We start from the raw sequence: 16,329 nt of genomic DNA on the forward strand, positions 1-16,329 counted from the left end.
GGCCCATCGTCGTTCGGGTTAGGGTTTGTTCTTAACTGACTTACCTCGTTCAATAAGGGTTCAATAAAAATAAATAGGATTCCACCTTCCTCCTATATTGTCATTTTGCATGTTTGATGTCTCGTCAGAGATCGTAGCGGGATTTCTTCTATTCGTCCGCGTCAGGATAATTGTAAGTAGTAGCTCAAGTCTTTAACCCAGCTTGGATATTGCCCGTAATCTAGACTGTTTTCTCTGCTACCGCACGGCAAGCGGTACCGAAGCACCAAGTTTAGGACAAAAAGGCTCCTCAACAGCTTCTACCACCAAGCCATAAGACTGCTGAACAATTAAGAAAATCGCCATCGGACGATTTACATTGACCCCCCTCCCTTTTGTACACCGCTGCTATTCGCTGTTTATTATCAATGCACAGTCACTTCACTCCCACCTACATCTACAAATTACCTCAACTAACCTGTACTCTCGCACACTGACTTGGTACCAGTACCCCCTGTATATAGCCTCATTATTGTTATTCTTATTGTGTTCATTTTTATTATTACTTTTTATTTTAGTCTACTTGGTAAATCTTTTCTTAACTCTTCTTGAATTGCACTGTTGGGTTAAGGGCTTGTAAGTCAACTTTTCACAACACTTGTTGTATTCGGCGCATGTGACAAATAAAGTTGGATTTGATTTGAATTCCGGAGTTCACAACCAAAAGGATGTTACCTGATGACATGTAGCCTTGTGAAATGAATCTCAGAAATGTGCAGAAACACACACTTCCATCTCTATTTTGCCATCTATGTAAACTTAGACCGTGAAGTCAATTAGTAGAGACCGTCTTCGGCACCTTCTTATGGTTTTCTTGACGACAGGTACTAACCCTGTTTCTATTTCACCAGTCAGAAGTCACCATGTTGACTGGCGACCGATGCTGAGAGATGTTTAAAATATGCTGGCAGGCTCTTCTCAGACTCCCTCCCCATGGCTCTGAGAGCACAGCTACCTGTAGTCTATCCAGTGGATCAGCTGCAGTGCCAGCAGTAGTGCATGTCAAGAGTGCCTTGGATGTTTCTGGACATACTATGATGACTATGATGAAGTCAAATTCTATAAATCTGATTTTGACCGATGGTAGTACAGTATAGTTTGACAATTGTGAGTAACAGTATAGTTTGACAATTGTGAGCAATGTTCTTTATGCACATAAGATCTTAGAGGTGAAGAAGTCTTCTGGATACAGTTAATTGGAATTCATATGTAAGAATAAATTATGTGAGCACCAGAGACATGATTCAAAGCTCTGTGTTATTACTGCAATTTGCTGCACCTTTAAACCCTGTTTCTATAGCTCATAAAACACTAGATCCCGATCTGTGACGACAGCAGTGGATAATAGAGAGTGACTTCTGCATAACTTCTGCAATCTTACTGATGACTAATTCCCTGATTGTTTTATAAGTGTCCTCCTGACATATAAAATCAGTGAATGAGCTTACTGATTACCAGAGGTGTGGACTCGAGTCACATGACTTGGCCTCGAGTCAGACTCGAGTCACAAATATGATGACTTGCAACTCTGTAAGTCGTGGCTAATATAGCTGACAGCTATATATTTTATTACTTTACTGGTGTATCATGTAGGCTAACGTAACGTTAAATCAATTATCCTCCAGTCAGTGTGGGAACGTGATCATTGCACCCAAGATTGAGCTACAACTGGCTAGGCAGTTGGTAGCCTAAATCCTGCCCGATGTTACTGCTGTTCCTAAAACCATTGACATAGGTTAGCCTACTGTAACCACACAGAAAGAGAGTGTGTTTGTGTTAAGGTTGGGCGATTGTGTACAAGTCTACATCGCCCGATTGCGCCCTATAGCGATTGTCGATCACTATTGAGGGGGGTGTCTTTCTCATGGCCACCCCTGTATTTCCATGGAAATATAAAGTTTATTTGGAAAGTAAGAAATATTTAGATATTTTTAAAAGCAATCATGATTTGTGTAAATGTCATATACTATTACTCTTGTAAAAAATATGAAATGGTGTTACATTTGGTGAAGAGCACATTATGACTTGTTTAGGACTCGAAACTCAAAGTTTAGGAATTGAGACTTGATGTGATACTTGACGGTCTTGACTTGAGACTTGACTCGGACTTGCCTGTCTTAACTTGGGACATGACTTGGGACTTGAGTGCTAAGACTTGACACTTACTTGTGACTTGTAAAACAATGACTTGGTCCCACCTCCGCTGATTACTCATGAGTAAATGAGTATCTGGGGTCATCTGATGGCTAAAACATTAAAAGTCTGACCGGCATTGATTTGACTAGCCTAAAAATATCTGCAGTGATTAAAAAAAGCACAATCACAGCAGGGAAGTTTAAACTGAGCCACATAGAGTTCATTGTGTTTTGACTCAATGTATGAGATATTGTTACCATAGAAATAGAGTCATTTGTTTATTATAGTCATTCAAATTCTGTGATTGTGACACACAAAGGGATTTGGATTCCCCCCAAGGGTTCTGTCATTGATGATGCCACCAAACTGCATTGTGATGTCATTGCCCCAACATCAACATCTCCTTTTGTGGTTTCACTCTGAGGCCTCAGTAGCTCTAGGCAGGGCCACCAGGAGGCAGTCTCTGTTTGTAGGGGGAAGAAGAAGGGGAATTTGAGGCTAGACGCCTATTGCTGTCTCTGCTCAGTCCAGTCACACCGTTCAGCCTATTCTCTCACTGTGATGGAGATGACACCAGATGGACGAGCCTTAAAAATGTCTCAGGTAGCTCCACAACTGTTGTAGACTTACAGTCTTAAGAGTAAACTAGGGCAAGCTGAATGGATCACTTTGCGCTGAGTAAAAGGTGCTTGAGGGAAGGGTTTTGTGGGAGAGACAGACCAATAACACAAGCACTTCAAGGCCTCCTAAAATACTGGGCTGATCAGTGGTCTCACTGAAGTATTCTGTTTATGTAGAAGACTTGTCTGTCAGTGGTCTTCTACAGTTGGACACTGCTATCGAAAACACCTAATGTATCTTAGCTACATACACTATATATACAGTACCAGTCAAAAATTTGGACACCTACTCATTCAAGGGTTTTTCTTTACTGCACACTCTTGGCATTCTCTCAACCAGCTTCATCTGAAATGCTTTTCCAACAGTCTTGAAGGAGCTATATGCTGAGCACTTGTTGGCTGGTTTTCCTTCACTCTGCGGTCCAACTCATTCCAAAACATCTCAATTGGGTTGAGGTCGGTTGATTGTGGAGGCTAGGTCATCTGATGCAGCACTCCATCACTCTCCTTCTTGGTCAAATAGCCCTTGCACAGCCTGGAGGTGTGTTGGGTCATTGTCCTGTTGAAAAACAAATTATAGTCCCACTAAGCGCAAACCAGAGATGGTATCATTGCAGAATGCCATGGTAGTCATGATGGTTAAGTCTGCCTTGAATTCTAAATAAATCACTGACAATGTCACCAGCAAAGCACCGCCAAACCATCACACCTCCTCCTCCATGCTTCACGGTGGGAACCACACACGAGGAGATCATCCGTTCACCTACTCTGCATCTCAGAAAGACACAGTGGTTGGAACCAAAAATCTAAAATTTGGACTCATCAGACCAAAGCACAGATTTCCACCGGTCTAATGTCCACTGCTCGTGTTTCTTGGCCCAAGCATCTCTTCTTATTATTGGTGTCCTTTAGTAGTGGTTTCTTTGCAGCAATTCGACCATGAAGGGCTCATTCACACAGTCTCCTCTGAACAGTTGATGTTGAAATGTGTTTACTTGCACTCTGTGAAGCATTAATTTAGGCTGCAATTTGTGAGGTTGGTAAACTTTAATGAACTTATCCTCTGCAGCAGAGGTAACTATGGGTCTTCCTTTCATGGAGCCAATTTCATCATAGCGCTTGGTTTTTGCCCTTGACTGCCCTTGAAGAAACTTTCAAAGTTCTTGAAATTTGCCAGATTGACTGACCTTCACGTCTAAAATTAATGATGGACTGTCATTTGTCATTGCTTTTTTATTTGTTTTCTTTTTTTATTTTACCTTTATTTAACTTGGCAAGTCAGTTAAGAACAAATTCTTATCTACAATGACGGCCTACCAAAAGGCAAAAGGCCTCCTGCGGGGTCGGGGGCTGGGAGCGGGGACGGGGGCTGGGAGCAAGAACAGCTTATTTGAGCTGACTTGGTCTGACTTGGTCTTTTACCAAATAGGGCTATCTTCTGTGTTCCACTCCTATCTTGTCACAACACAACGGATTGGCTCAAACACATTAAGGAAAGAAATTCCACAAATGAACTTTTAACAAGGCACACTTGTTAATTGAAATGCATTCCATGTGACTACCTCATGAAGCTGGTTGAGATAATGCCAAGAGTGTGCAAACCTGTCATCAAGGCAAAGGGTGGCTAATTTGAGGAATCTAAAATCTAAAATATATTTTATTTTGTTTGTTTTTTTGGTTACTGCATGATTCCATGTGTGTTATTTCAAAGTTTGATGTTTTCACTATTATTCTACAATGTAGAAAATAGTAAAAATAAAGTAAAACCCTTGAATGAGTAGGTGTGTCCAAACTTTTGGCTGGTACTGTATATACAGTACAAAAGTATGTGGACACCCCTTCAAATTAGATAAAATCAAACACACAAGCCATGCAATCTTTATAAACAAACCTTGGCAGTAGAATGGCCTTATGGATGAACTCAGTGACTTTCAACATGGCACTGTCATAGAATGCCACCTTTCCAACAAGTCAGTCTGTCAAATTTCTGCCCTGCTAGAGCTGCCCTGTTCAACTGTAAGTGCTGTTATTGTGAAGTGGAAACGTCGAGAAGCAACAAAGGCTCAGCCGCAAAGTGGTAGGCCACACAAGCTCACAGTCAGCTGGAATGGTTTAAAGCTCAATGCCATTGGACTCTGGAGCAGTGGAAACGCGTTCCCTGGAGTGATGAATCACGTTTCACCATCTGGCAGTCCGACGGACGAATCTGGGTTTGGCGGATGCTAGGAGAACGCTACCTGCTTGAATGCATAGTGCCAAATGTAAATTTTGGTGGAGGAGGAATAATAGTCTCGGGCTGTGTTTATGGTTCGGGCTAGGCCTCTTAGTTCCAGTGAAGGGAAGTCTTAACGATACAGCATACAATGACATTCTACGCAATTCTGTGCTTCCAACTTTGTGGCAACAGTTTGGGGAAGGCCCTTTCTTTTTTAGCATGACAATGCCCCCATGCACAAAGCGAGGTCCATACAGAAATGTTTTTTTTTTTCTTTTAGATCTGTGTGTAAGAACTTGACTGGCCTGTACAGAGTCCTGACTTCAACCCCATTGAACACCTGTGGGATGAATTGGAATGCCAACTGTGAACCAGGCCTAATCGCCCAACATCAGTGCCCGACCTCACTAATGCTCTTGTGGCTGAATGGAAGACAGTCCCCACAGCAATGTTCCAATTTCTAGTGGAAAGCCTTCCCAGAAAAGTGCAGGCTGTTATAGCAGCAAAGGGGGATCAACTCCATATTTTATTTTTGTATCCTTTTTTTATCTCACGCGAGTCAGTTAAGAACAAATTCTTATTTACAATGATAGCCTACCCTGGCCAAACCCTAATGATGCTGGGCCAATTGTGAACAGCCCTATGGGACTCCCAATCACGGCCAGTTGTGTTCCAGCCTGGAATCGAACCAGGGTCTGTAGTGATGCCTCTAGCACTGAGATACAATGCCTTAGACCATTGTGCCACTCGGGAGCCCCAAATGCCCATGATTAATGCCCATGATTTTGGATGTTAGACAAGCAGGTGTCCACATACTTTTGGTCATGTAGTGTACTTATCAGTATTTCACTGCAATAATTAATCATATCCTGAAATATTTTGGGCCATCCATACCCTCCCCCTAATCTGAACAATATGAATCCATACGGGATATGTAGCTATTTTAAAAATATGTGTGTCTTTGACCCCCTCAGGTCCTGAGGAACCCACTGAAAACCCTGGTGCCTGTCAATGCCAGCAGGAACAGAGTGGTGGACAAGCAGATGGAGCTCCTTGTCTTCTCCTGGAGGCGACGACAGAATGGGAGGGCCCTGCTGCCCCCCATGACCCACCCAGGCCATGCCACCAAACCATCCAGTGGTCCTCCCTGCAGCTCAGAGCCCCTGCCTTGGCTCAACGTGGGCTCCAATTCCCTGATGCCCTTCTTCACAGTGGTGAAGCCCACCTGCGGCTACCGCTTCTCCAGGGAGGCAGACCACAAGCGCCGGCACATCGGCATCCCTGCCAGCAACCCAGTCATGTGGAGGAGCTGCTAGGCTTTATTGTGGTCTCACAATAAACATGAAGTAGCCTAAAGCTGCCCTGAATTGACTGAATTGTATGTCAGAACTTTTCCCCTCTTCCAAAATTAGTATTTAAATCAAAACCTACTGAAATTCAAAGTTTGTATCATGAGTGATAAGGATATGTATTGTTACTTGTGACTGACATTCAAATGTAACACACAAGACCTTATACAACCCCTTGATGCTCTGTCATAGTGGACAGTGTTTGTAAACAGATCTCCTTGGCAGTTCCCACATTCCCCTTCCCAAAGGGTATCTATAAAGACCTAAAGGCTTAGTACTAACACTGAGACCAAAACATTAGCAGACCGCATCACCTAGTCCCGAGGTCTCTATTTTGTGTCTGTTTATTGCTCATTGATTGATAAGCAAGTGGATTTGCGAGGGGTTAGTTACTTTGTCAAAGACGCACAAAGTTCTGATTGGTTGATAAGCGCCGGCACATCGGCATCCCTGCCAGCAACTCTGAGCATCCCTCTCATTACAAAACATTGTTTGACTGTAAACTTTCGCTGGATGGGTTCACACACAGAAGTTCTGTATTGTGGAATTATTTTATTTGCAGTGTTTTTCTTTTCTCATCTTTTATTTAGATAATTGTTTAGTAAATTGTTTACAGGCAGTAAAATTATGGGGAATAACAGTGGTGTCTCTATTGAAGGACTTGGAACCTGTGAGAATCATCAGTGGTACAGGAAATTCATAACGGAATGCCTATCTGGACAGCTCACCTTTAGCGAATTCAAACAGTTATTCGGCCTGAAAAACCTATCTGAAGCTTCTAAGGCCTACTTCATGCGCATGTTTGAACTGTTTGATATGTATGATGTAAGATTACTTTGATCTCGATCACTAATGTTCATAGTTTATACAGTGCCTATAGAACGTCTACACCACCCTTGGATTTCTTCACATTTTACTGTTACAAAGTGGGATTCAAATGGATTTAATTTCATTTTTTTGTCAACGATCTACACAAAATACTCTGTAATGTCAAAGTGGAAGACTTTTTATTTTGATTTGTTATTAATAAAAAACAAAACACTAATATACCTTGATTAGATAATTATTCAACCGCCTGAGTCAATACATGTTAGAATCACCTCTGGCAGAGATTACAGCTGTGTCTCCTTGGATAAGTGTCATAAGAGCTTTGACTACAGAGGTAGCAAAACTGTACTTCAATACTATGATTATCCCACACATAGCATGCAGTTGGACCCAAGCTTGCTCGACAACATTAAAACCTTCACACAAAACATAAGGACATGGCTAAAGGCTAATCAGACTTGTGAACATAATCCCTAGCTGTGTATTGCCGCTTTCCATGTTGTCTGTAGCTTGTGAGGTGTGGAAACACTTTGTCGCTTTTAGGTATTTTATTTTGTTGCTTTTTGTGCTATTGCTCTGTCTGTGTGTGACGTGTTGCTTGTCCTATGTTGCTCTGCATGTGCTCACTGCTCATTGTTCGTCTGTATTGTTACTGTAATTTTTTTTAAATAACCTGCCCAGGGACTGAGGTTGAAAATTAGCTGGTTGGCTAAAACCGGCACCTTTACTGAGACGTTGATTATGGTGCACTGTCCCTGTAAAAATAAACTCAAACTCAAACAACTGTATTGAGCAATATTTGGGCATTATTCTTTTTTTTTAAATGTTCAAGCTTTGTCAAGGGGTTGGGGATCATGGCAAGACAGCAATTTTCTAGTTTTGCCATAGATTTTCAAGCAGATTTAAGTAAAAACTGTAACTTGGCCACTCCGGAACATTAGCTGTCTTCTTGGTAAACAACTCCAGTGCAGATTTGGCTTTGTGTTGCAGGTTATTGTCCTGCTGGAAGGTGAATTCCTCTCACAGTGCCTGGTACAAAGCAGATTGAAGCAGGTTTTCCTGTGCTTAGCTCCATCCTGTTTCTTTTTATCCTGAAAAACTCCCCGGTCTTTGCCGATGTCAAGCATACCCATACCATGGGGCCTCCCGAGTGGTGCAGTAGTCTAAGGCACTGCATCACAGTGCTAGCTGTACCACTAGAGATTCTGGGTTCGAGTCCAGGTTGTGACCGGGAGACCCATGGGGAGGTGCACAATTGGCCCAGCGTCATCTAGGTTAGGAGGGCTTGTCCGGCAGGGATGTCCTTTTCCCATCATGCACCAGGGACTCCTGTGGCGGTCGGGTGCAGTCAGCATGCCAATTGTACGCTGCCTCAAAACTTGAGACATCTGGCATTGTGTTGTGTGACAAAACTGCACAATTTAGAGTGGACTTTTATTGTCCCCAGCCCAGTACACCTGTGTAATGATCATACTGTTTAATCAGCTTCTTGATATGCCACACCTGTCAGGTGGATAGATTATATTGGCAAAGAAGAAATGCTCACTAACAGGGATGTAAACAAATTTGTGCACAACATTTGAGGGAAATAAGCTTTTGATGTGTATGAAAACATTTTGGGATCTTTTATTTCAGCTCATGAACCATGGGACCAACACTCTGTGTTGCCTTTATATTTTTGTTCAGTATATTTCAATTCCACTTTGCAAAGCAACAAAATGTGAAAATGTTCAAGGGCGTGTAGACGTTCTGTAGATACTCTACCTGTTTTTGCATCAGGTATTTTTTCATATAGACTGAGGGGTCTGGATTTTTGTATAATCAACATAACATCACACTTAAAAAGACTCAAAGATCAGTGATTTGTGGTCAACTGAGGTACCCAGAGGCAACAGTACCTATATAAGAGATTTGGCCTAATTGGATCTCCCCTAAAATCTTAAACTGGCTTTGTGTGAATTGATAAGCCATATTGTAATATTTGCTAAACAACTTGTGTGAAAACTATGCTATAGCTCAGTATAAAGGAAATTGCACTCGAATTGTGTTGGTTTAATAGTTTTAAAAAATGTGTTTCTGTTACAGTGGCCATTCAGATATTCGGCTATTTGTATTATATCTAGAACATAGGGTATCATGATATGAACTAGATTTCCATCCAACAGATTTTCATGTGAATATTCTACATTCATTCGCATTAAAAACAATATGGTATTTTTCCCACCAGAGATGTTTCCATCAACATTACTTGTTGCAGATCAAATCTGTGCGTGATGACGGCAGCCAAGCATCGGTGAACATAAGAAGAAAATACCCTTGATATTAATTGGAAAGGAGCAAATCTCATCACCTTCCACTTTCACCAGCTTGTGAAGTTCATCATCATTTATTTCATCTGTAGCCTAATAAACAACACAGTAAACTGCATGCTTTCCCAAGGAGTCGCAGTGGGAGGACCACACTATATGTCATCGCGTGACTCCCAAGTTCTTCGATATGATGGTTATTATATCAATATTTGTGCATAAAAACGTTTCCACCGCCATTTCTTGCATAATTAATTGTACCGACACAAAAAGATCCCACCTTGTCAAGCGTATTTTGTTTTGTCGGCATTTGGAAAGTCTACTGAAATATGTTCTGTTTCCATCAGGCCTGTGATTTAAAAAAATTATCCGACATGCACTTTATTAGCATAAAAATGTTGATTGGAAACCTGGTTGGTGGCACAGAAAATATACTATATTTATACAGTATCATTCAAAAGTTTGGACATCTACTCATTCAAGGGTTTTTCTTTATTTTTAATATTTTGTACATTGTGGAATAATTGGGGAGGACATCAAAACTATGAACTTACACATTTGGAATCATGTAGTAACCAAACAAATCTTGAATTATTCTACAATGTAGAAAATAGTAAAAATAAAGAAAAACCCTTGAATGAGTAGGTGTGTCCAAACTTTTGACTGGTACTGTATATATATATATATATAGTATATCACAAAAGTGAGTACACCCCTCACATTTTTGTAAATATTTGAGTATACCATATCTTGTGACAATACTGAAGAAATTACACTTTGCTACAATGTAAAGTAGTGAGTGTACAGCTTGTATAACAGTGTAAATTTGCTGTCCCCTCAAAATAACTCAACACACAGCCATTAATGTCTAAACCGCTGGCAACAAAAGTGAGTACACCCCTAAGTGAAAATATCCAAATTGGGCCCAAAGTGTCAATATTTTGTGTGGCCACCATCATTTTCTAGCACTGCCTTAACCCTCTTGGGCATGGAGTTCACCAGAGCTTCACAGGTTGCCACTGGAGTCCTCTTCCACTCCTCCATGACGACATCACGGAGCTGGTGGATGTTAGAGACCTTGCACTCCTCCACCTTCCATTTGAGGATGCCCCACAGATGCTCAATAGGGTTTAGGTCTGGAGACATGCTTGGCCAGTCCATCACCTTTACCCTCAGCTTCTTTAGCAAGGCAGTGGTCGTCTTGGAGGTGTGTTTGGGGTCGTTATCATGTTGGAATACTGCCCTGCGGCCCAGTCTCCGGAGGGAGGGGATCATGCTCTGCTTCAGTATGTCACAGTACATGTTGGCATTCATTGTTCCCTCAATGAACTGTAGCTCCCCAGTGCCGGCAGCACTCACGCAGCCCCAGAACATGACACTCCCATGTTTGACAGTAGGCAAGACACACTTGTCTTTGTACTCCTCACCTGGTTGCCGCCACACACGCTTGACACCATCTGAACCAAATAAGTTTATCTTGGTCTCATCAGACCACAGGACATGGTTCCAGTAATCCATGTCCTTAGTCTGCTTGTCTTCAGCAAACTGTTTGCAGGCTGTCTTGTGCATCATCTTTAGAAGAAGCTTGCAGACCAATTTGATGCGGTGTACGGTGTGTGGTCTGAGCACTGACAGGCTGACCCCCCACCCCTTCAACCTCTGCAGCAATGCTGGCAGCACTCATACGTCTATTTCCAAAAGACAACCTCTGGATATGACGCTGAGCACGTGCACTCAACTTCTTTGGTCGACCATGGCGAGGCCTGTCCTGAGTGGAACCTGTCCAGTTAAACCGCTGTATGGTCTTGGCCACCATGCTGCAGCTCAGTTTCAGGGTCTTGGCAATCTTCTTATAGCCCAGGCCATCTTTATGTAGAGCAACAATTATTTTTTTCAGATCCTCAGAGAGTTCTTTGCCATGAGGTGCCATGTTGAACTTCCAGTGACCAGTCAGTATGAGGGAGTGTGAAAGCGATGACACCAAATTTAACACACCTGCTCCCCATTCACACCTGAGACCTTGTAACACTAATGAGTCACATGACACCGGGGTGGAAAAATGGCTAATTTGGCCCAACTTGGACATTTTCACTTAGGGGTGTACTCACTTTTGTTGCCAGCAGTTTAGACATTAATGCCTGTGTGTTGAGTTATTTTAAGGGGACAGCAAATTCACACTGTTATACAAGCTGTACACTCACTACTTTACGTTGTAGTAAAGTGTCATTTCTTCAGTGTTGTCACATGAAAAGGTATGTATACAGTGGGGCAAAAAAGTATTTAGTCAGCCACTTATTGTGCAAGTTCTCCCACTAAAAAAGATGAGAGAGGCCTGCAATTTTCATCATATGTACACTTCAACTATGACAGACAAAATGAGAAAAAAAATCAAGAAAATCACATTGTAGGATTTTTTTTGAATTTATTTGCAAATTATGGTGGAAAATGAGTATTTGGTCAATAACAAAAGTTTATCTCAATACTTTGTTGGCAATGACAGAGGTCAAACGTTTTCTGTAAGTCTTCACAAGGTTTTCACACATTGTTGCTGGTATTTTGGCCCATTCCTCCAGGCAGGGCAGGATGGTTATAGGTCTGTAACAGTTTGGGTCTTGAGTGTCTCCGCCTTAGGGATCTCAGATGATATACGAAAGAGAGGTTGAACAGGTTAGTAATATGAGTTGCAAAAATTCTGGCAGATAATTTCAGAAAGAGAGGGTCCAGATAGTCTAGCCCAGCTAATTTGTAGGGATCCAGATTTTGCAGCTCTTTCAGAACATCAGCTGTGGGGGGGGGGGGGGATTGGGCAAGTTGCTCTATTGGGGGTGCAGAGCTGTTGGCTGGGTTTGGGGTAGCCAGGTGGAAAGCATGGCCAGCCGTAGAAAAAATACTTATTGAAATTCTCGATTATCGTAGATCTATCGGTGGTGACAGTATTTCCTAGCCTCAGTGCAGTGGGCAGCTGGGAGGAGGTGCTCTTATTCTCCATGGATTTTACAGTGTCCCAGAACTTTTTGGAAATAGTGGTACAGGATGCAAATTTCTGTTTGAAAAAGCTAGCCCTGGCTTTCCTAACTGACTGGCTATATTGGTTCCTGACTTCCCTGAAAAGTTGCATTTTGCCGGGGCTATTCGAAACTAATGCAGTACGCCACAGGATGTTCTTGTGCTGATCAAGGGCAGTCATGTCTAGAGTGAACCAAGGGATATATCTGTTCTTAGTTCTACATTTTTTGAATGCTTATTTAAGATGTTGAGGAAAGCACTTTTAAAGAATAACCAGGCATCCTCTACTGACGGGATGAGGTCAATATCCTTCCAGGATACCTGGGCCAGGTCATTTAGAAAGGCCTGCTCGCAGAACTGTTTTAGGGAGCGTTTGACAGTGATGAGGGATGGTCGCCATTTCTGGGCGTGGTAGAATAGATTCAGGGCATAATGTACAGACATGGGTATGGTAGGATGTGAGTGTAGTGGGGGTAAACCTAGGCATTGAGTGACGATTAGAGAGCTTGCATCTCTGGAGACACCAGCTAAGCCAGATGAGGTCTCTCCATGTGTGGGGTGTGTGACAAAAGAGCTATCTAAGGCATGTTGAGCTGGACTAGGGGCTCTACAGTGAAAGGAAACAATAACTAACCGAAACAACAGAAGACAATGCATATTGACATTAGAGAGAGGCATGTGTAGCCGAGTGATCATAGGGTCCAATGAGCAGCAATAGGTGAGTCCGGGAGCCGTTCGGTAGTCGCTACTATGCTAGGCTAGTGGGAGGCATGGCGTTTAGAAAGATAGCGGGCCGGGGCTGTGACAGATGGGTATTCAGTGACAACTCAATGGAAAAGCCTGTTGAAATCACATCGGACAATTACGCCGGCAGACCAGTCATGATGGATCGGCGGGGCTCCGTGTCAGCAATAAAGGTTCCAGACCATTTGGAAAAAGAGGTATTGTAGCCCACGAATTAGGGGGTATACCTCTTCGGATAGCCAGAAGATGGGCCTAGTTCGAGGCTGACTCAAGGCTAACTGGTGCTTCAGGACAGAGGCGTTAGCCAGTGGTAGCCATTTTTTGTTAATGAAATACAGAAATAGCTCATTTTACTCACACACCTGAGTCAATACACGTTAGAATCACTTTTAGCAGCAATTACATCTGTGAATCTTTTTGGGTAAGTCTCTAAGATCTTTGCACATCTGGATTGTACAATATTTGCACAGTATTCTTTTTATAATTCTTCAAGCTCTGTCAAGTTGGTTGTTGACCATTGCTAGACAGTCATTTTCAAGTCTTGCTATAGATTTTCAGGCCGATTAAAGTCAAAACTGTAACTAAGCCACTGGAATATTCAATGCCATCTTGGTAAGCAACTCCAGTGTATATTTGGCCTTGTGTTTTAGTTTATTCTTCCTGCTGAAAGATTAATTTGTTTCCCAGTGTCTTTTGGAAAGCAGACTCAAGAATGTTTTTCTCTAGGATTTTGCCTGTGCTGAGCTCTATTACATTTATTTTATGCTAAAAACAACTCCCTAGTTGTTTTTTTCTTTCCGATGACAAGCATACCGATAACATGATGCAGCCACCACCATGCTTGAAAATATGAAGAGTGTTACTCAGTGATGTGATGTGTTGGATTTGCCACAAACATAATGCTTTGTATTCAGGACATAAAGTTTCTTTGACACATGTTTTGTAGTTTTACTAGTGCCTTGTTGCAAACAGGATACGTATTTTGGAATATTTATATTATGTACAGGCTTCCTTCTTTTCACTCTGTCATTTAGGTTAGTATTGTGGAGTAACTGAAAGGTTGTTGCTCCGTCCTCAGTTTTCTCCTATCACTGAGGATTAAACTCTGTAACGGTTTTAAAGTCACCAAAGACCTCATGGTGAAATCCCTAAACGGTTTCCTTATTCTTCGCTAACTGAGTTAGGAATGACACCTGTATCTTTGTAGTGACTGGGTTTATTGATACACCATCCAAAGCATAATTATTAACTTCACCATGCTCAAAGGGATATTCAATGTCTGCTGTTTTATTTTTACCCATCGACCAATAGGTGCCGTTCTTTTTGAGGCATTTGAAAACTTCCCTGGTGTTTGTGGTGGAATCTCTGTTTTGAAATTCACCACTTGACTGAGGGACCTGACATATATGAGATGATTGCACACAGAGTGAGTCTATGCAATTTATTATGTGACTTGTTAAGCACATTTTTACTACTGAACTTATTATGGTTGCCATAGCAAAGGGGTTGAATTATATTTCGATGACAAGTCAAGTCATAAAGTCATGTTTCTAAACTCTCTTTCCTCTCCTGCTTCCATACTAGTCTATCCATGTCATCAATGAAGTAAACTATGAGATGTCATCCGAGGACCTTACCAGCATGATATTTGACAAGATCGATATCAATGGTGATGGTAGGTAATAAGATACAAGCATTTCGCTACACCCGCAATAACATCTGCTAAACACGTGTATGTGACCAATAACATTTGATTTGATTTGAAGATACTAAGATTCCTTGTCTCAGTGTACAGGTTCCACATCATTGTATTTATGCCACAGGGTTTGATGTTCATGTGTGTTTGTGTGTGTGCCAGGTAAGCTGTGCCTGGAGGAGTTCATGGAGGGCATCCAGAACGATGAGAAGCTGCTGGAGACACTGACCGAGAGTCTGGATCTCATACATCATCAGCAAGATCCAGGTCGAGATGAACCTCTATTGTTGCAGCACAAGAAGATTTTATGAGGAGTACGAGAGTGCCAGAGTGCAAGCGAGAGAGAGAGCCAGTGCGCAGGACAGACTGCCCGCGCAGAACACTCAGGGATACCCAAAATGTATACACAAACGTATTAGTAGATTTTTATATTTTTGTATGTTTGATGAGATTAACTGGTTATCCTTCAAGGCATATCGAAATGTTGCATACAGTAATGGCTGACTCTCAGTTCAGTCATTCCACCATGTACAGTAGGCCCTGCACAACTTTGCAAAAACAGGATACTTTACTCATCATGTCTAATTTAAGTGTTCAGCACTTGGTTGAATATGATTAGTATGTGAAGTTCTGCTTTACCAATCAGAAGTAATTATCTCACATTACATTTGCTATGAAAAAGCATATCATATGTGTGTATATATGTGTATACACATATGTGTGTATGATGCATCTAGTTGTACAATTTGGTGACATTACACTGTCCTATTGTTTTTCCATTCTGTATCACCATCTCAAAGTCAAAAGTGCACAATAGATATGGTTTAGAGGCCCACCTCATTTGCCTATGACGTCAGTGAAATGACCTGGTTCTGAACAATCCGTTGCTTGTTTGGTCTTTTCAATGCATTATAGAAAGACAGAAGCTTCGAGGCACTCTGCTGAGCAAAAACTAATACATGAAGAATGGAGGGATGTCCCTCACCTGCCTCCCTACCACACATGATTGCCGAGAAATATTGAAGATTTGGTGATGTATCAGTAGTTGATTGGGACCTTTATGTAAAGTCAACTAAACAGATCAAGCAAAACAGTTAAATGCAGACAACATTGTTTTATTGTAGACTAGACCTACACAGATTGTATTAAAGTACAGGAGTGAATGGCAAACTGGTCCAGTAACGTGTTTTCTCTGCTATTAATGCCTTTCCAATTTTTAACTGACCAACAACAGCTTTACATCCTAACACACACACACACACACACACACACACACACACACACACACACACACACACACACACACACACACACACACACACACACACACACACACACACACACACACACACACACACACACACACACACACACACACACACACACAAGA

The 16,329-nt window shown here is 41.9% G+C and overlaps 1 pseudogene; it reads left to right on the forward strand.

Annotated features, from left to right (window-relative positions):
• Nucleotides 1-6,671: 6,671 nt before the first annotated feature.
• LOC135541573 (guanylyl cyclase-activating protein 1-like) lies at nucleotides 6,672-15,250 on the forward strand (annotated as a pseudogene).
• Nucleotides 15,251-16,329: the final 1,079 nt, after the last annotated feature.

The sequence above is a fragment of the Oncorhynchus masou genome, chromosome 6 (assembly GCF_036934945.1).
Source record: "Oncorhynchus masou masou isolate Uvic2021 chromosome 6, UVic_Omas_1.1, whole genome shotgun sequence".
NCBI classification, from domain to species: domain Eukaryota; kingdom Metazoa; phylum Chordata; class Actinopteri; order Salmoniformes; family Salmonidae; genus Oncorhynchus; species Oncorhynchus masou.